At 45.6% G+C, this 20,786-nt stretch overlaps 1 protein-coding gene and 1 long non-coding RNA gene across 9 annotated transcripts in view; one reads left to right on the top strand and one right to left on the bottom strand.

The window, feature by feature from the left end:
* The window catches only part of LOC111542953, a 60,115-nt gene extending 56,506 nt beyond the window's left edge, over positions 1–3,609 (bottom strand). The window contains exon 1 of the long non-coding RNA XR_002731707.3: positions 3,246–3,609. This is a non-coding gene — a long non-coding RNA (uncharacterized LOC111542953). The remainder of the gene's footprint in view (positions 1–3,245) is intronic.
* Positions 3,610–3,644: 35 nt separating this feature from the next.
* ZNF76 (zinc finger protein 76) overlaps positions 3,645–20,786 on the top strand; it is a 34,082-nt gene continuing 16,940 nt past the window's right edge. For 5 of the 8 annotated variants that reach the window (XM_023212601.2, XM_023212598.2, XM_023212600.2 and 2 more), the window contains exon 1: positions 3,645–3,902. The gene's annotated coding sequence lies outside the window, so the exon portion shown is untranslated. Of the gene's footprint in view, positions 4,017–20,786 lie in introns of all 8 variants that reach the window. The other 3 variants (XM_023212602.2, XM_023212599.2, XM_023212596.2) reach the window with 2 other exon arrangements.

Genomic DNA, 20,786 nt, shown 5'->3' with positions numbered 1-20,786 from the left:
CGGGCGTGGTGGCTACTCAGCTACTCAGGAGGCTGAGGCAGGAAAATCGCTTAAACCCGGGAGGCGAAGGTTACAGTGAGCTGAGATCGGGCCACTGCACTCCAGCCTGGGTGACAGAGTGAGACTCCGTCTCAAAAAAAAAAAATCTAAAACCAATCCGTTTGGGAGCCAGCTGACATATTCATGCACATTCTCCATTCTACCACTGCCCCCACTTTCACCATAGTCCTTGTCTTACTTTACAAAAGAAGTAATATCTCTCCCCTACACTGAATTTTGATGCATGGTCCAGGGTGTAAAAACCTGGGGAGCTGGGAGGGAGCAATTATTTTCTACTTCATATCAAAATATTCCCATTGTAATCAGTTTTCCTATTTTATCTTATCAAATGTTTATTATTTTCTACCTCCTAGTAAAAAATGAAATTGCTAGCTGCTCAATTCATTATTTCTTAGCAAATATAGCTTTCCTTTCTAAAAAATACAGAAGAAAAAAATTTGTGTAACAAGATTATTAGTTATTTCTGATTTTTAGACATGATTCTCATTTAATTGTTCCCAAAAGCTGAACAACAAGAGTTTGATGACAGCAGGCACACACATTTACCAAGGGAATATATGCCTCCTAAATGACTTCTCAAAACTGATGGATTTAACTATACATTATACAGCATTATTCCTACTTATATGACAAACAGTACTATCTCATTTTTACCATTTACTATGTTAATAGTAGGTCTAAATAATTTTAATCTTGACTGGTTTATTAGTGGTCCATTTTATAAGCTATAATCATTTATTTCCTAGTAATTTTTATAATATTCCTCAAAATGAATGTTAACATATTTATTTGAATGGAAGAATAAAGTCAGACAATTTTCTAACAGAAAGTAGGTCTGATTTGGCTGATTGGTTTGAAATGAAAACTGGCTTTGCCAATTCCACAAATGGCAGTTGTTTTCTATACAGTGAATGAGCTGAATCTGCATTTCAGTTTAATAAAAAGCTCTTGAAAACATGTAATAATTAAAGAATTTTATCAAAAAATATTGTGTTGGCAAAGAGGTATGGAAATCAATATCTGATTAACAAAGTGTCTCTGAGTGTAAAGGTCACAGATAATTAATAATCATGTTTAATAAAACTGAAACTGAGACTCTAAATCCTTTTGGAAGTTCAATGGTTTCTAATCCTTTGCTTTTAACAAAATTAAAAGACTCTATTTGATAGTATTTGATAATATTCATAGATCACTCCGTGATTGTTGGCATATAATTTAGAAGTTCAAAGACTCAAAGAATATCATTGTAACAAATCTCTTCCTTTCCCAGTTGTGGAAACAAGGTTTCTCAATGCTCATGTCTATAAAAATAAAAAACAGGTAAAGGATTGATGTTGCACCTTATCTCCTTCTACCATTAGGTAATATTAATCCATGAATACCTGAACTAATTGGGGAGAAACACCATATTTCTCATTAAAAGATGCAGTTTCAATAAAAATTGTACTTTTTAGGTTTCACAAGTCATAAAAATGTTAAAAATATTTAGGAAAATTTAGTAAATATTTAGTAATATTTAGTAAAAAAAAGTTTAGTAAATTATATACTAATAATTACAGGAAGTGAATGGAATTAGAAGTTTAAGGAGAAAGAGAACCATATGAAATTTCTCTTGAAGCGCTTGTTCGTATATTTTTAAGTGGATGATGGTAGGCATTAGTTACGGTACTTGGAATCCACCGGATACTTTTTTTTTTTTATTGAGACAGAGTCTTGCTCTGTCACCCAGGCTAGAGTACAATCTCAGCTCACTGCAACCTCCACCTCCCGGGTTCAAGTGATTCTCCTCAGCCTCAGCCTCCCGAGTAGCTAGGACTACAGGCACAAAACACCATGCCCGGCTAATTTTTGTAGTTTTAGTAGAGACGGGGTTTCACCATCTTGGCCAGGCTGGTCTCGAACTCCTGACCTCGGGACCCACAATATATATATTGCTATGGAAAAAGGGTGGTTCGAAAGGGACAAACTCAGGTACAGCCTGAGTTCTATTCCCTCCTGTATTTCTAACCCTCAATTCATATTAGAGGAGCTACTTAATCCTCTCTCTGTATCTATAAGGTATTTTCTTTTCCTTTTCTTTTTTTTTTGTGACGGAGTCTCACACTGTTGCCCGTGCTGAAGTGCAATGTGCGATCTCGGCTCACTGCAACCTCGGCCTCCCAGGTTCAAGCAATTCTCCTGCCTCAGCCTCCCAAGTAGCTGGGATTACAAACGCCCGCCACCACGCCCAGCTAACTTTTTGTATTTTTTGTATTTTTAGTAGAGAGGGTTTCACTATGTTGGCCAGGCTGGTCTCGAGCTCCTGACCTCGTGATCCGCCCGCCTCAGCCTCCCAAAGTGCTGGGATTACAGGCGTGAGCCACCGCGCCCGGCCTGTAAATTATTTTCTATGGTAAATAACTTGTCAAACTTCCACCAAAAAGGAATGGAAAGAGGGCAGCATAGTGGCCAGGCAGTTTATTTCCACACTAGGAGATACAGAAGGGATTAATTCTAATCACAGGAATTCTAACCATCGGTTGCCACTCACTGGCCTACCTAAACTTAACTCTGGTCCCAGCCAGAACAAATGAGATCAGGAAGAAGGGATGTCTAAGACTGAAAGTGGGGCTTTCTAGTTAAGCTCTTCAGGCAGGAGAGGAAAAGGACGCCCGTGTCCCCAAAGACATCTTTAGCTACCACAAGCCCCAAAGCCCGTACTTTGTAACTGTGTCTAGTTTACGTCCTTTAAAAATTATTCTTAATAAGTTAAATTGTTTTCGGGGCGGGGAAGATACAAAAGAAACCAGCTGAAGCCTGAAAGGATAGAGAGGGGAAAGTTTCTCACCTCATTCCTCCAGGCACCCAGTTCCTCTCCTAAAAGGCAATCCTTACCAGTTCCTTCTCTAACGCCCCTCCTTTTAATTTGTTTTTTTACTGAAAGCTCGCTCCCTTTTAATTTTCCCTCAGGTTTCTGAAAATTTCCCAATCGCAGCCCCTCCTAGCAGGGAAATAGTAAAGGGGCTTGGTTTTTATGTTCACCCCAAAGCAAGCCTACAAAAGGGAGTAGCCGGTTTCGAGCCTGACGGTGGGGCTGACGGGGGAATGAGAGAGAACCTGAGAGGACCGCCAGGGCGCCCTCCCTGAGGAGGCGAGTCCCTCACCGCCCCTCTATATCGTCCTTTTCAATAAGGAGCTCTTAATACCTGCAACTGCTTCCTTCAAGGGGTGGCTCGAAGATCAGTAGGCAAGGCCTGCGGACTGCGCACCTTAAAGCGCTTCGGGAACGTAAGACAGTGAGTGCTGAGCGCGCGGCCGGGAAGAAGCCTGGGGGCTCTGAGCTCGGAGGACAGAGACGGAAGCCCCGGCCTGCGTCCCTCACAACCTGCGCCTCCTGTCCTCCCGCGCTACTCCCGAAGCGCACCTTCTCGCCCGCAGGCCGCGGAAGTGACAGCGCAGAGCCCTTGGGGCCTCCGCCACCTCCTCACGCTTCAGGTGGACCGAATCCTTGGAAGGGACAGGTAGCGATTCCCGATTGCTATAGCGACGACCCGGCTCCGAGCCGCGCCCGGGCCCTGACCCGGGCGTCATGACGTCAGCACGCCTTCCCTGGGCGCTCAGCCTCTCTGGCCATGCGTCACCCCGGCCTGGGGGAGGGGCGGGGCTCCGAGGAGCTCGGTTCAGATCTCGGTGGCCTGGGCTCCAGGAGCCCCGGAACCAGGATAAGTTGGATGGCTGCCGCGGCGAAGCGGGGGACGGGGTGGAGCGTGCCCGGTATTTTCTATACGGGTTCCGGGGCCCGGTAGAGGCGCGCCAAGAGGAGAGGAAAGTGCGGCGGCCCTGGAACCTGGATATCGCGCGAGGCAAGCTGCGCGCGGGCGGGCGGGCTATGGCGCAGGCGGGTTGTGGGGCCGGCGCTGGTGGCGGGGCCCGGTGCATGGCGGTCTGTCGGCGGAGTTGCCCTCGGGGGCTGTCAGGTTGGTGGCTGCGGGAAGAATGGGTCCACCATGCCCAGGGCGGGAGGCCGGGCGGGCGCAGGGCCCCGGGAAGGTCCCGAGCCCGGCGTGCCCACCTCCCTCCGGCCCTAGCAGGGCGGCCTGGCCGCTGGACCGCGGCCGGGCCCTCTTCCCCACCCAGGGTCCCTGCCCCTCTCTTCCGCCCTGCGGCTCCTCCCCCGTGACTCCCAAACCCCACCCCGTGACGGCGCCCGCCTCCACCCCTGTGACCCCACACCCCACCCACTGACCCCAAGACCTCACCAGGTAACCGTTGGTTATTATTCATTGGCTGCTAACCCAGGAATTTCCCCAGCACTTCTCAGAGACCCACCAACCACTGACTCCCTCGGTTTTAATCCGATAACTCACATGACCCTAAGATCCCCACACTTCTCCTTAGTGACCCCCAAACCTGGGTGACTCTCCTAGCCCGGTAACCTTCCGATTCTACCCTGTGTTCCCCACAAACTCGGGGACTCCCCTCAAAACTGTGCTGGCAACTCCTAAGCCCTACTCCAATAGTTTTCCACCCACTCATCTTCTACACAGCCCTCAGTATCCTTGCTCTGTAATCACCCCCACTGGCATCTCTCTCTGTGCTCCCAGCCCTTCAGTGTCAATCAGCACATGACTTACAAGCGTCCAGCACCTTTCTGGTGCTGAGGAGGATATAGAGATTAATATGAAGTAGTAATAATTGGAGGCATCAGAGAATTCTGGATCAGTCCAGAGCCAGTCCAGTGTGTGGTCCCAACTCTGTCACTGGGGGGAGAAGTCCCCTCCTCAGTCTGGACCTTAGTTTCTCAAAATGAGTGTGATGAGGTTGGATTAGATGATCTTTTGAGTTTCCTTCCATCTGTGAAGTTGTGAAATTCTGCGATTCTCAGTCAAGATAATAATTTTTTGCGATCATTTTTGTACCCCACCCTGGAAGTTTCCTCTTGTAACCGCACCCCAGGATCTGCTTGCATCATGAACCTTACTCCCTCATTCCCAGATCACCCTCTTCACTCTTAATAGTGCATACCCATTTCCCTTGATCAGGCTCCATCAGTTAACATGTTTGCAAAGCAGCATAGCAGAGTGCTTCATTTGGGGATATTGAGTTCATAACAAACCTAGGTTCCAGTCTGATTCTGGCCCTCCAGCTATGGGACTTGGGGTATATTATTTAGCCTGTCTTAACTTTAGTCCCCACCTTTGCTAAGGAAGGAAGATAGTGGTGCCTGACATAACACATGTAAAGCACCAGGCACCATGCCTGGCACATGGGAACTCAGCATGAGCTGTTGTTAGAAATGAGAAGCTCCTATGGATCTTACTCTGTCCTGAGTGCTAGGGATTCAACAGACTGAACATGTGGCCCAAAACTTGCATTATATTGCTACTGCTGACATCTTGGAATCCGTATCTTCTCATCTCTGCTGTAGCCTCACTTCTGTGGTTCTTAACCCTGATTTTTGCCTCAATGACGATTGGCTTGCTGAATACCTACCGTATGCCAAGCTCTGGATATATAAGTTAAATTTGCCTCTCAACAGCCCCAAGAGTTAATTGTTATTGTATCTACCATTTTCCCTTCCCATATTTTTGTTTGTTTGGTTGGTTGGTTTTAGAGAAATGAACCAGAAACTCACATAGCTAAGTAGCAGAGCTAAGATTTGAACCCACAGTTTAAAAAAAACAGAACAAAACAACCCTACTCCATTGCCTGTCTTTCCCCCAAACTTACTCAACCTCAGCTCCTTGTTCCTTATTTTCTAGTAATTCCTACATCCAACATCAGCTCATTCCTTGATCCCCATGGTTTCTGGCCTTGAGCTCCTAGCCTCAAGCGATCCTCCCACCTCAGCCTCTCAAGTAGTTGAGATTATAGGCATGAGCCACCGATACTGGCCCTGACCCCCAAGGTTTCTATTAACCTTTGCCACATAAGTTGGTGACTTTCTCATCCTACTGTTCATAACTTTTGGTCTCATATACCCTTGAAACCCCTGCACCTTTTAGGGAAGGGAAAATATCTTTTTAGGTTCATGGCTTAGGCCTCTATAACAAAAGAAAGATTTAACGAGAAGATTATACATATTTATTTAATGTAAGTTTTATGTGACAGGAGCCTTCATAAGGAAATGAAGACCCAAAGAAATGATTAAACTTGTGTATTTTTATACTAGATTTGATGAAGAGTGGATAGTTGTGAAAAAAATGCAAAAAGGGTAATATCAAATAGTAATAAACTGGGAGAAACTTAGCAAGGCCTGTTTGTTCAGACTCTTTGTGTCCCTGTGTCTTCACAGATAAGGGTACTCCTTTCCTCTGAGTACAGGGAGGGCACCTCTCTACAAGGGTATTATGACCTGCTTCAGGGGAAAGTCAAAAAAATCCATCCTAGGTTTTGTGATCTGCTTCAGGGAAGAAGAGCCTTGGAGAAAGTGAGAGTGACCTTCCTACTGCCATCTTCTCAAGTTGCCCTATTTTGGAGTAGTGTGTTGAACCCAGTCAACTTCTTTCTTCATCCTTTGCCCAAATATCTCTTGTTCTATGAATCTTTGATGCTCCCAGCCCTTACCCCATGAGCTCACTCACCGTACAGTGTCTGCCACCTCATTGGCACTTTACCCCAAATCCTTTCATCTTGTTAAGTCCCTTAGCCCCAGGAATCCACGTGTCTGTATGCTCTAAAACCCTCTAGTCCAGTAGTCTTTCATCCTATTTTTAGTCTCAGTGTTCTACTCCCACCACCCCACCTTCTGCCATCCTCAGCCACAATCTGTGACCTGAAACCTTCATATAATTCGTACTGCATTTAGTGACCTCTTGATGCGACTAGCTTCAATGGAATCAGCCCCTTCCATCCCAGCATGAATCAATCCTGTATAACTTGCACACCCTCCCATTCTAAGGCCTCTCCTCTAATACCCCTGCCCAGTATCCTGCGAGATCCTGCCTCTCAGATTCCTCCCTCAGTGATCACCTTTTCAAACCCGGATTGTCTTTCACCCTTCCACAGGGCCTTCCCCTTCCTGCCTTCCTCTTATTTGTCCCCTCAGCCATCCTCACCTCACCAATCTTGATAACCGATTACAATATAAATCTCCCTTCCATCTCAGCTCTGCTCCTTTCTTCCTCCACTCTCTTGTGCATCTAACTCCAGGGCCATGCCTATGCCCCTGCTGCTTTCAGCTCTGCTTCCTTCATATGCTGCACTGTCCCACCAAACTTCATCAGTCTCTTCGGTTTATCCAGAGAACTACACTCTTCTCTGGGAATTTCTGATGACTTCTGATAATAGATCACCAAAGGATCTCGGTTTTTTAGAGGGCAGGGAGAGAGCCCTTGGAAATCCTTCAGAATCAATCTAGCTGTGTTCTCCTGGACACCCTCCCACTGTCCTATCCCATTATGAAGCTGCTTGCTGTATATGCCCTCAGGGTAGAATGCTTTGGGTGTCAGCTTCTGCAGGCACTGAATTAGCCTCATTGTTTTCCAATCCCTGGGAAAACTTGATAATCCCCACCCACTGAAGTCTGGAGAGTCAGTAGCAAAATGTAACATCAAAGATCCACATCCAAAAGTCTATTCTGTGGGTCACTAAATACACTATAGGTCTCCTATAGTGTACTTATTGGCTGTACAGCAATACATACAACAGAAACTAAAACTAGAATTGAGGAAAGGGTATACCCTGGGTTCTACGACTGCTGTGGGTGGATTTTAAAAAGGAGCTCTTGCCTTAGATTTATTTACTTAGGGCACAGAACTTATTCTGCCTTGTATTTGAGTTATTTGTGTACTTTTCTCACCCCCACCCTGTGAGCTCCGTGAGAACAGAGACTAGGTTTTCTTTTTTTTTTTTTTTTTTTGAGATGGAGTCTGTCACCCAGGCTGGAGTGCAGTGGTGCAATCTCGGCTCACTGCAACCTCCTCCTCCTGAGTTCAAGTGATTCTCCCACCTAAGCCTCCCAAGTAGCTGGTATTACAGGAGCCTGCAACCCTGCCCAGCTAATTTTTGTATTTTTAGTAGAGACGGGGTTTCACCATGTTGGCCAGTCTGGTCTCAAACTCCTGACCTCAGGTGATCCACTCGCCTCGGCCTCCCAAGGTGCTGGGATTACAGGCAAGAGCCACTGCGCCTGGCCAGTTTTCTTTATCTTTTATCTTCATCTCATCCCTCATATTTAGCAGGTAGTCAGTAAATACTTGTTGGATTAAATAAACTCACTCAAATTCTGCATCAGGTGTGCACAAGTAAAAGCAGTTCATGTCTACATTCATTCTGTGGGCACAACAATACCCCTCCCCAAAGTTCTTCAAACATGATAATGTGCATGTCCCTTGATTTAAACAGTCTGGAATTTAGACACTTCCTTTTTTTTTTTTTTTTTTTTTTTTTGAGACAGAGTCTCACTCTGTCACCCAGGCTGGAGTGCAGTGGCCCAATCTTGCCTCACTGCAAGCTCTACCTCCCAGTTTCACGCCATTCTCCTGTCTCAGCCTCCTGAGTAGCTGGGACTAGAGGTGCCTGCCACCACACCCGGCTAATTTCTTTTTGTATTTTTAGTAGCCAGGATGGTCTTGATCTCCTGGTTGTGATCCGCCCGCCTCGGCCTCGGGATTACAGGTGTGAGCCACAGTGCCCGGCTAGACACTTCCTTTTTTAGTCATTGCTCAGGTGGGGGAATGGGTATAAGTGCTTTTTTTTTTTTTTCCTGCTCTATTTCTGGTAAGATAGATTGTTTGACGTGATTGCTTGAATACAGTGGTAACAGCATCAGGGGCTGTCTTATATAAATCTGTTCTCCAGAAAACAGCTAGTTTGAAATATTTAGTGTGGGTTGCAGAGACGATTAAGAAACAGAGGAAACCAAGGAGGCAAAATGTTAGTAATTTTTGAAGTTGGGTAATGGGTTCAAGAGGTTCATTCATTATAAAAAAGATTAAAGGAAGGGGCAGCTAGGTGAACAAGTGCAAATTTAGCACTGTTCCTTGGAAAACATCTCAGAGCAAATAAGCTGCTGTTTCTGAATCAGTACTGTTATCTAGGTTAAGTAGTATATTTAGTCCTAACCTTTCTCTGACCTCTTCTGTTTATAAGATATCAGGATGCTAAATTTAAAAATTAGCACCCTGCAGAATTCTGTACCTGGTGGCCTGGGAATTGTAACATCCTGGCATCAAGCGCCTGTTGCCCTGCTTCCCAGCTTAGGTGTGGTTTCTGGTGGAATAGGGCTGGACTAGACCTGAGAAGCAGGTGAGGCAGTAAGGAGGAAAGAGGGATCCAGGGCTAGAGAGAGACCAGAGCTCAACTAGGGTCTTCTCCTTCTTGCCTAAAGCTTTCAGGTTACTGGGAGATCCTAAAGGTATATATATTCATTCATTCACTGATTCATTTATCCCACAAATATTTGGTGAATATCTGCTGTGTGCCAGGTACTTTTCTAGGTACTGGGAATAGAGCAGTGAGCTCACCGTTTGAGGAATGGACAGGGTAGAGACAGACAATAAACAAATAAGTAAAATATGCATTGAGAAAATTAAGCAGAGAAGGAAGATAGAAAGTGCCAAGAGTAGGCTGTGCACAGTGACTCACACCTGTAATCCCAGCACTTTGGGAGGCCGGGGTGGGTAGATAACATGAGGCCAGGTGTGGTGGCAGGCACCTGTAATCCCAGCTACTTGGGAGGCTGAGGCATGAGAGTCACTTCAACCCAAGAGGCAGAGTTTGCAGTGAGCCGAAATCACGCCACTGCACTCCAGCCTGGGCTACAAAGCAAGACTCTGTCTCAGAAAAAAAAAAAAAAGAAGAAGAAGAAAGTGCCAGGATTCTGGGTGTTAAAATTTTAAATAGGGTAGTTGAAGAGGGTCCCACTAAAAAGGTAACATTTGAGCAAAGACCTGAAGGAAGTTAGGGGGTAAGTCAAGCATACATCTAGGGGAGGTTTATTCCAGTCAGGAAAAACAGCAAACACAAAGGCCCTGAGGCAAGAATGTGCCCTATATATTCAAGAAACATGAGTAAGCCAGCCAATACGGCTGCAGTATATTAGTGAGAGAAGAAACGGCAGATGTTGCGGTGGGGGTGAATTGGAGGCAGATCACACAGGCCACTGGCTTTTACTGTGAGTTGTGAGTGAGATGGTAGCCATTAGAGAATTCTAGGCAGATAAATAACATGGCCTGCCATATTGAAAAGGTCATTCTGACTGCTGTGTTGAGAATAAGCTATAATGTGGCAAAAATAGAAGGAGAGAAGCTGGTTAGGAGGCTACTACAATAGTCTAAGCAAGAGAAGTTGGTGGCTTGAACCCAAGGTGAAGCAATGGAAAAGTGAGAAGTGGTTGGCTTCTGGATATATTTGGAAAGGAGCCAACAGGATTTGCTGATGGACTGGATGTGATATGTGAAAGAAATAGCAGTTGAGGATGGCTACAAGTTTTTTTTTTTTCAAGACAGTCTCACTCTGTCGCCCATGCTGGAGTGCAATGGCACAATCTCGGCTCACTGCAACCTCTGCCTCCTGGGTTCAAGCGATTCTTCTGCCTCAGCCTCCTAAGTAACTGGGACTACAGGTGCATGCCAGCACGCCCGGCTAATTTTTGTATTTTTGGTAGAGATGGGGTTTCACCATACTGGCCAGGCTAGTCTCAAACTCCTGACCTCGTGATTTGCCTGACTCTCACATTTTTGGCCTGAGTAACAAAATGGTAGAATTCCAATCTACTGAAATTGGGGAGCCTGGAAGGAGGGCAGGTTGTTAGAAGGAGGATATAAGGAATTTACTCTTGAACATGTCAAGTTTGAAGTGTTTTTTGCATATCACAGTTGAGATGTTGAGTAAGCAGCTAGATATTCAAGTCTGTTGGAGCCTAGGAAATGTCTACTCTCAGGAAATTAAAGAACACTATTACCTGGCAAGAGACAGTGGAGTATGGGAAGAACACTGGTAGCTATGTGATCCTGTGGGACTCCTCTGGCAACGCAGGCCTCTGTCTCTTCATCTGCAAAATGACTGCTTTATTTTATTTTGTTTTATTTTATTTTATTATCTGTTTCTTTGACAAGGTCTTGTTCTGTCACCCAGGCTGGAGTGCAGTGGCGCAATCATGGAGGCTCACTGCAGCAGCAGCCTCTCCCACTCAATCAGTCCTCCCATGTCAGCCTCCTGAGTAGCTGGGACTACAGAGATGGGCACCACCACACGTGTCTTATTTTTGTATTTTTGGTAGAGACAGGGTTTTACCATGCTGCCCAGGCTGGCCTTGAACTCCTGGGCTCAAGCCATCCACCTGCCTCGGTCTCCCAAGGTGCTGGGATTACAGGCATGAGTCACTACCCCCAGCCAAAATGACCACTTTAGACTAGAAATGAGCTGTCTTCTCAGCCCCTCCTATGGTGGTAGTTGATGAATTAAGTGCTTAGAATAAACATGATAATATATGTGTATCTGAGAGCATTTTTGAAACTGCTGAATTCTACACCAGGTAGTGGTATTGGCAATAAGATTTCTTCCTTCATTTGCTAAAGTAATACCCAGTGAGTGCCTGCCATGTGCTGGGCGCTATGTCACATGAGATACGATGATGGAGAAGATGAATCTGAGCCCTCGGGGAGCACCACAGACAGCCCCCCCCCCGGTGTGGCTTCACTGCCAAGTGCAGACAGCACATGGGGCTGAAGTGTGACATTAGCCAGGGAAAGCTTATTCCTGACCCGGGTCTCCATGGAAGCAGTGAACATGCATGTTAAAGATGAGGCAAGATGGTATTCCAGATGAGGGAAAAGTCATCCACTTAGCTGGGCTAGGGAAGAGTTGGGAGTGGTTGGGAAGGGTTGGGGTGATGGGGACTTCACTTCCTTCCCTCCTCCATTCTTTCGTTCAACATTTACTTCCTTGCCAGGAGCTTCTCTTAGAAGCTCACAGTTCTGTGGGAGATGAAGAGTTTCAAATCTGGTCTCAGGAGTTCAAGTTAGATAACTTACAGTAAGCAGAACTGAATCAGGATTCAAATTTGAATTAAAGAGCTCAGTTAGCTATGTAACCTAATAGTGTTAATCATTTGGTATCTGTGGGCACATTCTTTGTGAGGTGCTAATTAGGCTGAAAGGTATGATCTCCAGGAACTTAAATTATAATCACTATAACAGAGAGTAAGAATGTCATTTTCCCCTAAAAGAGTCAAATGTTAAGGGAAACACACTGTGTGGCAGTGTATCCCTTTAACTGCCTCTGGAAACTGTCCCTGCAGCTGTGTTTATTCTTGTGTCATTTAGATGTCTACGATTATATCGTGAGGAGAGTCTCTTTGACCAGATAAACAAGAGTATAAGATACAGCTATACTAATTGACAAAATTAGTCACCCACAAAACTAGTTTAGAGGAGACGTAGTCAACATCCACTACTTAATGGAATGGGAAATTTTGTCCTGGAGAGTGAAGAAAAAGAAAAAAAAAAAAAAACCCGGCCGGGCATAGTGGCTCACGCCTGTAAACCCAGCACTTTGAGAGGCTGAGGTGGGCGGATCACGAAGTCAGGAATTCAAGACCAGCCTGGCCAACATGGTGAAACCCCATCTCTACTAAAAATGCAAAAATTAGCTGGGCATGGTGGCATGCAGGAGAATTGCCTGAACCAGGACCCGGGAGGTGGAGGTTACAGTGAGCCAAGATCGCACCACTGCTTTCCAGCCTGGGCTATAAAACAAGACCCCATCTCAAAAAAAAGAAAAGAAAAAAACCCTGAGATACAAATCCAAGTGCAGCTGAAGCCGTTGTCTTTAACAGGTGGCCCTAACCTGTTTTGGGTGCTGTTTCCTAAAGCTGCCAACAAACTTCAAATGCCTTTTACCCTGGCAGCTATCAGTCAAGATATAAAAAGGTGATGGTCTCACAAATCCTATGCAATTGTCTCTTTTGCTGGCAAAAGTATGAAGTCACCCGGGTGTGGTGGCTCATGTCTGTAATCCCAGCACTTTGGGAGACCGAGGCAGGCAGATCATGAGGTCAGGAATTCAAGACCAGCCTGACTAACATGGTGAAACCCCCATCTCTACTAAAAATACAAATATTAGATGGGTGTGGTGGCTCATGCCTGTAATCCCAGCTACTCAGGAGGCTGAGGCTGGAGAATTGCTTGAACCCGGGAGACTCCGTCTCAAAAAAATAAATGGGGGTCTCACTATGTTGCCTAGGCTGGTCTCAAACTCCTGGGCTCAAGAGATCCTCCCACCTCAGCCTCCCAAAGTGCTGGGATTTCTTTTAAATGGCGCTTCTTTTTTTAAAAAGAAAAAAAATTTTTTTAAATCAATATGATTTATGCAAAGATGCGTTTAGCTGTTTTAAACTTGTGTTATGTTAATCCAAGTTTCTGTTACTAATTTCCTGTTTTCTCGTCAGTGTTTAGAAACCCACAGAACCAGGTCTGTTCGCTAGGTTTTTCTGCATGTAGTGAAGTATTTTTCTGTAATAAACATTGAATCATTTTACTGCAACTTTTCCAAATCTGGTTCTAATTTGTTTGCCACTCATCTTCATCAGCCTTCATCCCCAAACTAATGTGTCTTTGTCCTCATGTGAAGTTTTCTATGTTTACAAATGAAGAAGTTGCTGAGTGAAGATTAAGTCATAATTATTTTTCTAATCAAAATTGAACATTCTTTTCAGGCAAATGTTTTTGTGGTTCTCTTTTTTTGACTTCTAAATACAGTTGCCCTCTGGGCTGGCTGAGGCAGAGTACAGAAGGCCTTGTTCCAACTGTCCAGAGTTCTGGTTGGCAGAAGACAATAGAATAGCGAACAGGTGCCTATAGTCCACACAGCCCAGCTTGCGTGTGGAGCACAGTAGGTCTCAACCGTGATAAAGTGGAGAAACACAAAAACCATGACTACTCTTTAGTTTCCTATCTTTCACATCCCCTATTTTTCTCCTTTGGGGAGGCAGTTTAAGCACATCTTGATTCATGGAGAGACCTAAAGATCCAAAGTATCTAAAAAGTTGGGAGTAGTGGCACACTCCCTATAGTCCCAGCCACTCAGGAGGCTAAGGCAGGAGGATCGCTTGAGGCCAGGAGGTTGAGTTTACAGGAGCTATGATCACTGCACGCCAACCTGGGCAACAGAATGAGATCCTGTCTCTAAATAAATAAAAGTTTTTTCTAAATGTTTTTTTTTTTTTTTTTTTTCTTTCTTTTTTTTGAGACGGAGTCTCGCTCTGTCCCCCGGGCTGGAGTGCAGTGGCCGGATCTCAGCTCACTGCAAGCTCCGCCCTCCGGGTTCACGCCATTCTCCTGCCTCAGCCTCCCGGAGTAGCTGGGACTATAGGCGCCCGCTACCTCGCCCGGCTAGTTTTTGTATTTTTTAGTAGAGACGGGGGTTTCACCGGGTTAGCCAGGATGGTCTCGATCTCCTGACCTCGTGATCCGCCCGTCTCAGCCTCCCAAAGTGCTGGGATTACAGGCTTGAGCCACCGCGCCCGGCCTCTAAATGTTATCTCTCCTCAATAATTACAATTTATGTTTTAACATTAAGAAACACATCGATACATTGCAAAGGTGAAGGGTTGTTTTCCTGCATCAGGACCAATAATGGGTTAAGTTTATTTAAAAGTGCAGCAGGCCGGGTGCAGTGGCTCACACCTGTAATCCCAACATTTTGGGAGGCTGAGGAGGGCGGCTCAAGAGATCAGGAGTTCGAGACCAGCCTGACCAACATTGTGAAACCCCGTCTCTACTAAAAATACAAAAAAATTAGCCAGGTGTGATGGCGCATGCTTGTGATCCCAGCTGCTCAGGAGGCTGAGGCAGAAGAATCACTGGAACCCAGGAGGCGGAGGTTGCAGTGAACCGAGATCGCTCCATTGCACTCCAGCGTGGGCATCAGAGCGAGACTCCATCTCAAAAAAAAAAAAAAAAGCGGCCAACAGAATTGGATTTGCTCCTAGTTCTGAGAAAGTCAAGAGTGCTCCCTTCTGTCTTCACTCTTTTCTCACCTTCCCCTGTCCCCCAGTCTGTTTCTCACCTATTCCCAGCTTAGGTCATTGCAGAGCTAGTAAACCTTATACCCTACAAGGAGAAAACAGAGCAGCCACCCTCACTGCCCCTCTGCCCTGTCTCGGAGGGCTGCAGGAGTAATGAGTCTGAACCGTCAAGTGCAGGCAGAACTCACACATAGCCATCCTGAAGCAGTAACAAGCCTTTCTTTGGCTCTGCCCATGTCACTATTGTTAGTTCAGTGCCAGCACGGGAGGATTCAGAGTAAACCACCATTGAAAGAAAGTACAGGGAGAAAAACGGCAATCAGGGCACTGGTAGATGCCTGGCAGCCACAAAGCTTCCTCCTCACCGTCTGCAGTCAGGCTTTTTGGTAAGGCAGCTTCAGAGACTGGGAAAGGTCGGGGGGAACAACAGTAGCCTCTTAAACCTTTGTATTATGAGACTTAGGAAGGAAATGTGAATGAGTTGAGGTTATTTAGCCAGGATGCAAGAACACGAAAAGGAGTGGAAATTTGTTTTCTTTCAGTCTAAGAAGGGTTATTTTGGGAAGTGTGGCTACCAGCAGCTATTCCCTCTTTCCATTGCGGGTAGGCCGAGAAGGACTGGGTTTAAGTTACAGTGGGTGAGATGGAAGTTAACCCGTATTCAAGTGTTTTGAGTGCTGACAGTGTGCCGGTCACAGTGGATTAGCAGAAGGAAGAAGTGTGCCAGAAATTGGGAAGTATGGGCTCTGGGGCCAGCCAGCCTGACTCTGAAACCTGGCTTCAACACATACTAGCATTGGAAGCTTGGACAAAGTACTATACCTCTAAACCTCAGTTGCCTCATCTGTAAAATGGGTATAATATACCTACTTCCTCATCAGTTATTTTTAAGATTAAGAGTTAATATAGGTAAGGTCCTTTAAAAAGTGTCTGGTATATATTAATCACATTTATATGTGATAAAAATAAATATTAGCATGAGCAGTAGAAAGGAGCTTAGGGTAATTTGGGCCAGCATTTCATTTTACAGATAAGGAAGCAAACATAGAGATAGAATCGAGATTAGAAGCCAGTTCTGTAGGCTTCTAGTCCAGGGTGGTTGCCGCTAGTCCTAGCTGTTTTAGGAATCCATATTGCTTCAAAAGCATTTCCCTTTAGGTTCCTCGTCCCCTCATCCTTATAGCTGGTATTTCTAGAGTACAGGCATATGTGGCCTCATTTAATCCCTTACAGCAGGCTATGAAGCAAATGCCACGATTATCCCTATTTTTTTTTAAGTGACATCTGAGGCTCAGAGAGGTTCATTTACCTGCCCAAGGCTACACAGCTTCTGAGAAGTTCAGTCTGGATTAAAACCCAGACTTCTGACTTCAGAGCCTGTGCTCTTAACCACACCACTGATTTTCCTTAGAAAGTCTCAGTGGAGTGCGGTTTTGCTCAATTAAACCATGTGAGTATTTGACAAAGGTGAGCTGCAGGAGCCACAGGGCCCAGGGAATGTAAAGGTATTTTGCAGTCCTTTTTCAACCTACATCTGCTTTGTTTTTATTTTTATTTATTTATTTATTTATTTATTTATGTTGTTGTTGTTCTTGTTGTTGTTTGCTTGTTTTCTTTTTTTTGAGACAGAGTTTTGCTGTTGTTGCCCAGGCTAGAGTGCAGTGGTGCAATTTCGGCTCACTGCAACCTCTGCCTCCCAGGTCCAAGCAGTTCTCCTGCCTCAGCCTCCCAAGTAGCTAGGCATGTACCACCACACCTGGCTAATTTTTGTATTTTTTTTTAGCAGAGGTGGGGTTTCACCATGATGGTCAGGCTGGTCTCGAACTCCTGATCTCAAGTGATCTGCCTGCCTCGGCCTCCTGAAGTGCTGGGATTACAGGCATGAGCCACCGTACCCGGCCTGCTTTGTTTTTAGACCTGGTTTCTCTTACGTGTCTTCTGACACAGTGCAGTTACACTAAAACAGGTTACCCAAAGAATCTACCTGGTGAAGAGAGTGAAATTTGAAGGTCATAGACCAGACCAAGAGAGGCCAGGAGCAGAGCTCTTATGAGATAGGGACCATGTAGAGGTTATCAGGGCTCTGGGCAAGGATGCTAATAGACCAGAGATGTCAGATGTCAGAATCCCCACCTTGACCAGTGATTCTTCACCATTAATTCCTATCAGATCCTGATGACAGCCTTGGACTTCCCTCTTGGAAAATGCAAATGTTCACACACCAAAAAAGTATTTTGGAGTAGCTTCAAGGTTCATAACCCCCCAGCTTCACCTCTGTGCTTGGCAGCATAGTAATTAAGGTCACACTCTGGATTAAATGGCCTAGGGTCAAATCCTCCTTTACTAGTTAGCTGTGTAACCTTGAGCAAGTTATTAACTTGGTCTTGGGCCTCCAGTTCCCTCAATGAGGGAACTTTTAAATGAGGATAATCAGCATTTGATTATAGGGTTGTTAGAATTAAGTGAGTTAATGTGTGTGACATTCCTAGCACATGATTAACTCTATAGTAGTGTTCACTATATAATAGTAGTATTGCTGCCCTTGGACCTTAGCCTATTTAGGAAATGTTTATGAACAGAATGAATGAATAATTCTAGTTGAGATGCCAAGCCCGGGGTAGAGCATTCCAATCAGCATGTCGCAGATGGTCTATAGGTTTTTTGGGTTTTTTTGTTTGTTTGTTTGTTTTGAGACGGAGTCTCACTCTGTTGCCCAGGCTGGAGTGCAGTGGCGCAATCTCGGCTCACTGCAAGCTCCGCCTCCCGAGTTTATGCCATTCTCCTGCCTTAGACTCCCGAGTAGCTGAGACTACAGGTGCCCTCCACCACGCCTGGCTAATTTTTTGTATTTTTAGTAGAGATGGGGTTTCACCCTGTTAGCCAGGATGGTCTGGATCTCCTGACCTCGTAATCTGCCCCCCTCAACCTCTCAAAGTGCTGGGATTATACCGCACCCAGCCGTTTTTTTTGTTTTTCTTTTTTCTTTTTTCTTTTTTTTTTGAAACGGAGTTTTGCTGTTGTTGCCCAGGCGGGAGTGCAATGACACGATCTTAGCTCACCGCAACCTCCGCCTCCCAGGTTCAAGGGATTCTCCTGCCTCAGCCTCCCAAGTAGCTGGGATTACAGGCATGTGCCACCACGCCCAGCTAATTTTGTATTTTTAGTAGAGACGGGGCTTCTCCGTGTTGATCAGGCTGATCTCGAACTCCCAGATGGTCTGTAGTTTTGCCAAGATATTGATCCACTCAACCCTCAGGGCTGCCAAAGCCCCAGTTGGTCGCTTCTGGCTTCAAGCAGTGACATCTGCAATGTGAACTTCTGACTTTAAGCAGCAGCATCTGCAATGCAATGTACAAATATCTGTCTCTCTAGGTCACCTGACACGAAAACGGTTTGGGTAGCACCAGTTGAGGATATCAGTTGGTAAGTTGTGAGAATCCAGTAGGCAATCCAGATTCCAAGTCCAGGAGAATTTTGAGAATGGGTGTCAGAGAGCCTTCACGACTGCACCGAGTTTAGAGGCCGTGGGCTTCCTGCAGGCTTCATAAGTGTTGGGGTCACAGCTAGAGCAGGCTCCATACCACAGTGGGTACAAAGGATGTCCTGCCAACAGGAAGCTTCAGTGCTTCCCACCTTGCACATGAGGGACCCAGGGAGTCACTCACAGGATTTGTGGAGAGCCCACAGTGTGAGGTGCTGCAGAAACCACTGTGACACAGAAACCAGACTAGAGCCCAAAGCCTTGTGAGGGCAACAGACATTAAACAGTGATAAGTACTGTAGTAGGTTGAGCCCAGAGGTGTGAGTGCTAGAAAAAGGTGGTACCTAGGCTGTGGGAGTTTATACCAGGACCCAGCCTTGTCTGCAAGGTGGACTCTAAGAGCTGTAGGAAACTATGGAAGGGTTTTAGTCAAGGAAGTGGTATGTTTAGATTTATCCTCTTTTTTTTCTTACAAATCCACTTTTATTTATTTACTTTTCATTAATTTAAGTCCTTGAGGGGCACAGCATCACACAGATTCTGTGTTCAATAGCCTTAGCAAGATTGCTTGGGAATTTAGCACAAACCATGCCACTGTTTCCACGGGGCTGAGTTTACCTTTCCCCAGATTATGCTGGTTTTCTTCAGTTTGCTGCCAGCAGTCAGTGTGGTGTTCTTTGCTTTGTACATGTAAGTACATCTTTTGCCTAAATAGAATTCAGTTTCATTTCGAGCATAAATACCTTCAATTTTCTTTTTTTTTTTCGGAGACGAAGTCTGGCTCTGTTGCCCAGTCTGGAGTGCAGTGGTGCCATCTCGGCTCACTGCAAGCTCCGCTGCCTGGGTTCATGCCATTCCCCTGCCTCAGCCTCCCGAGTAGCTGGGACTACAGGCACCCGCTACCATGCCCGGCTAATTTTTTTGTATTTTTAGTAGAAACAGGGTTTCACCATATTAGCCAGGATGGTCTCGATCTCCTGACCTTGTGATCCACTGTCCTCAGCCTCCCAAAGTACTAGGATTATAGGCGTGAGCCACCGCACCCAGCCAATACCTTCAATTTTAATAAGAGCTGTGTCCTCCCTTTGGTTCTGGAGGCCCGACTTACAGCTAGCAAAAAATGGCCTTGGACTACAGCCTTCCAAATGTATTTATCTTATTATTGTTATTTTTGAGACAGGGTCTCTCTTTGTCACCCAGGCTGGAATTCAGTGGTACAATCATAGCTCACTACAACTTCAAACTCCTGGGGTCAGGCAATCCTCCCACCTCAGCCTCTTGTGTAGCTAGGACTGCAGGCATATGCCACTACACCTGGCTAATTTTTTTTTTTTTTTTTTTGTAGAGACAGTGTCTTGCTGTGTTGCCCACATTGGTCTTGAACTCCTAGCCTCAATTAATCCTCCTGCCTCAGCCTCCCAAAGCACTGGGATTGCAGGCATGAGCCACTACACCCTGCCCATACTTGCCTTTTAGAAGTCCTGTTCTCAGCAGGCCTCTATAGGCTCCAAGATGGTGGGAAGAGAGCTTTTTTTAAAAAATTCACCCTGACAGCATAAACATGAATGTTACAACATTAGTTGGAAGAGGCTGAGGCAGGAGGATCACTTGAGCCCAGGAGTTCGAGGTTACAGTGAACTGTGATGGAGCCACTGCACTCCAATCTGGGTGGCAGAGTGATACTTTTCTCTAAAAAAGGAAAGAAAAGGAAATGAATTGGAAACAGACAAAAGTTTCTCTGAGAACATAAGTTAGAAGACTCCTTATAGTAGTCAGGAGGTGAAAGGTGATACTTGCCTGAAATAAGTACCTGGACTTTTGAGGGAAAAGGAGGGCTCAAGCATGATCCCCTGCCAATTCTGGGTGGAAGGCAATACCATCCCTGGGATAGGGGATACTGAAAGTAAAATAGTTCTGGAAGGTTGGGACACATTGTGAGTTCTGTTAGGGACTTATTCCATGTGTGGTACATGTGGGATGTTCCCTGAGGAAGGCCAGTGGATAGATGGGTCTGAGCACAGGAGAGATATTGGAGTAGGCAGAGAGAACCATCAGCAGTGGGGTTGACTGCCTGCCTTCAGCAGGGCTCCTTCCTAAGGGGAGAAAGTTTAGAAATGAATTTTAATCAGTGATTTCTGGCCGGCGCGGTGGCTCAAGCCTGTAATCCCAGCACTTTGGGAGGCTGAGACGGGCGGATCACGAGGTCAGGAGATCGAGACCATCCTGGCTAACACGGTGAAACCCCGTTTCTACTAAAAATACAAAAACTAGCTGGACGAGGTGGCGGGCGCCTGT

This window comes from Piliocolobus tephrosceles, chromosome 5 (assembly GCF_002776525.5).
Source record: "Piliocolobus tephrosceles isolate RC106 chromosome 5, ASM277652v3, whole genome shotgun sequence".
Lineage (NCBI taxonomy): Eukaryota > Metazoa > Chordata > Mammalia > Primates > Cercopithecidae > Piliocolobus > Piliocolobus tephrosceles.
The sequence above is the reverse complement of the archived record's forward strand: the minus strand, read 5'-3'. Positions and strand labels throughout refer to the sequence as shown.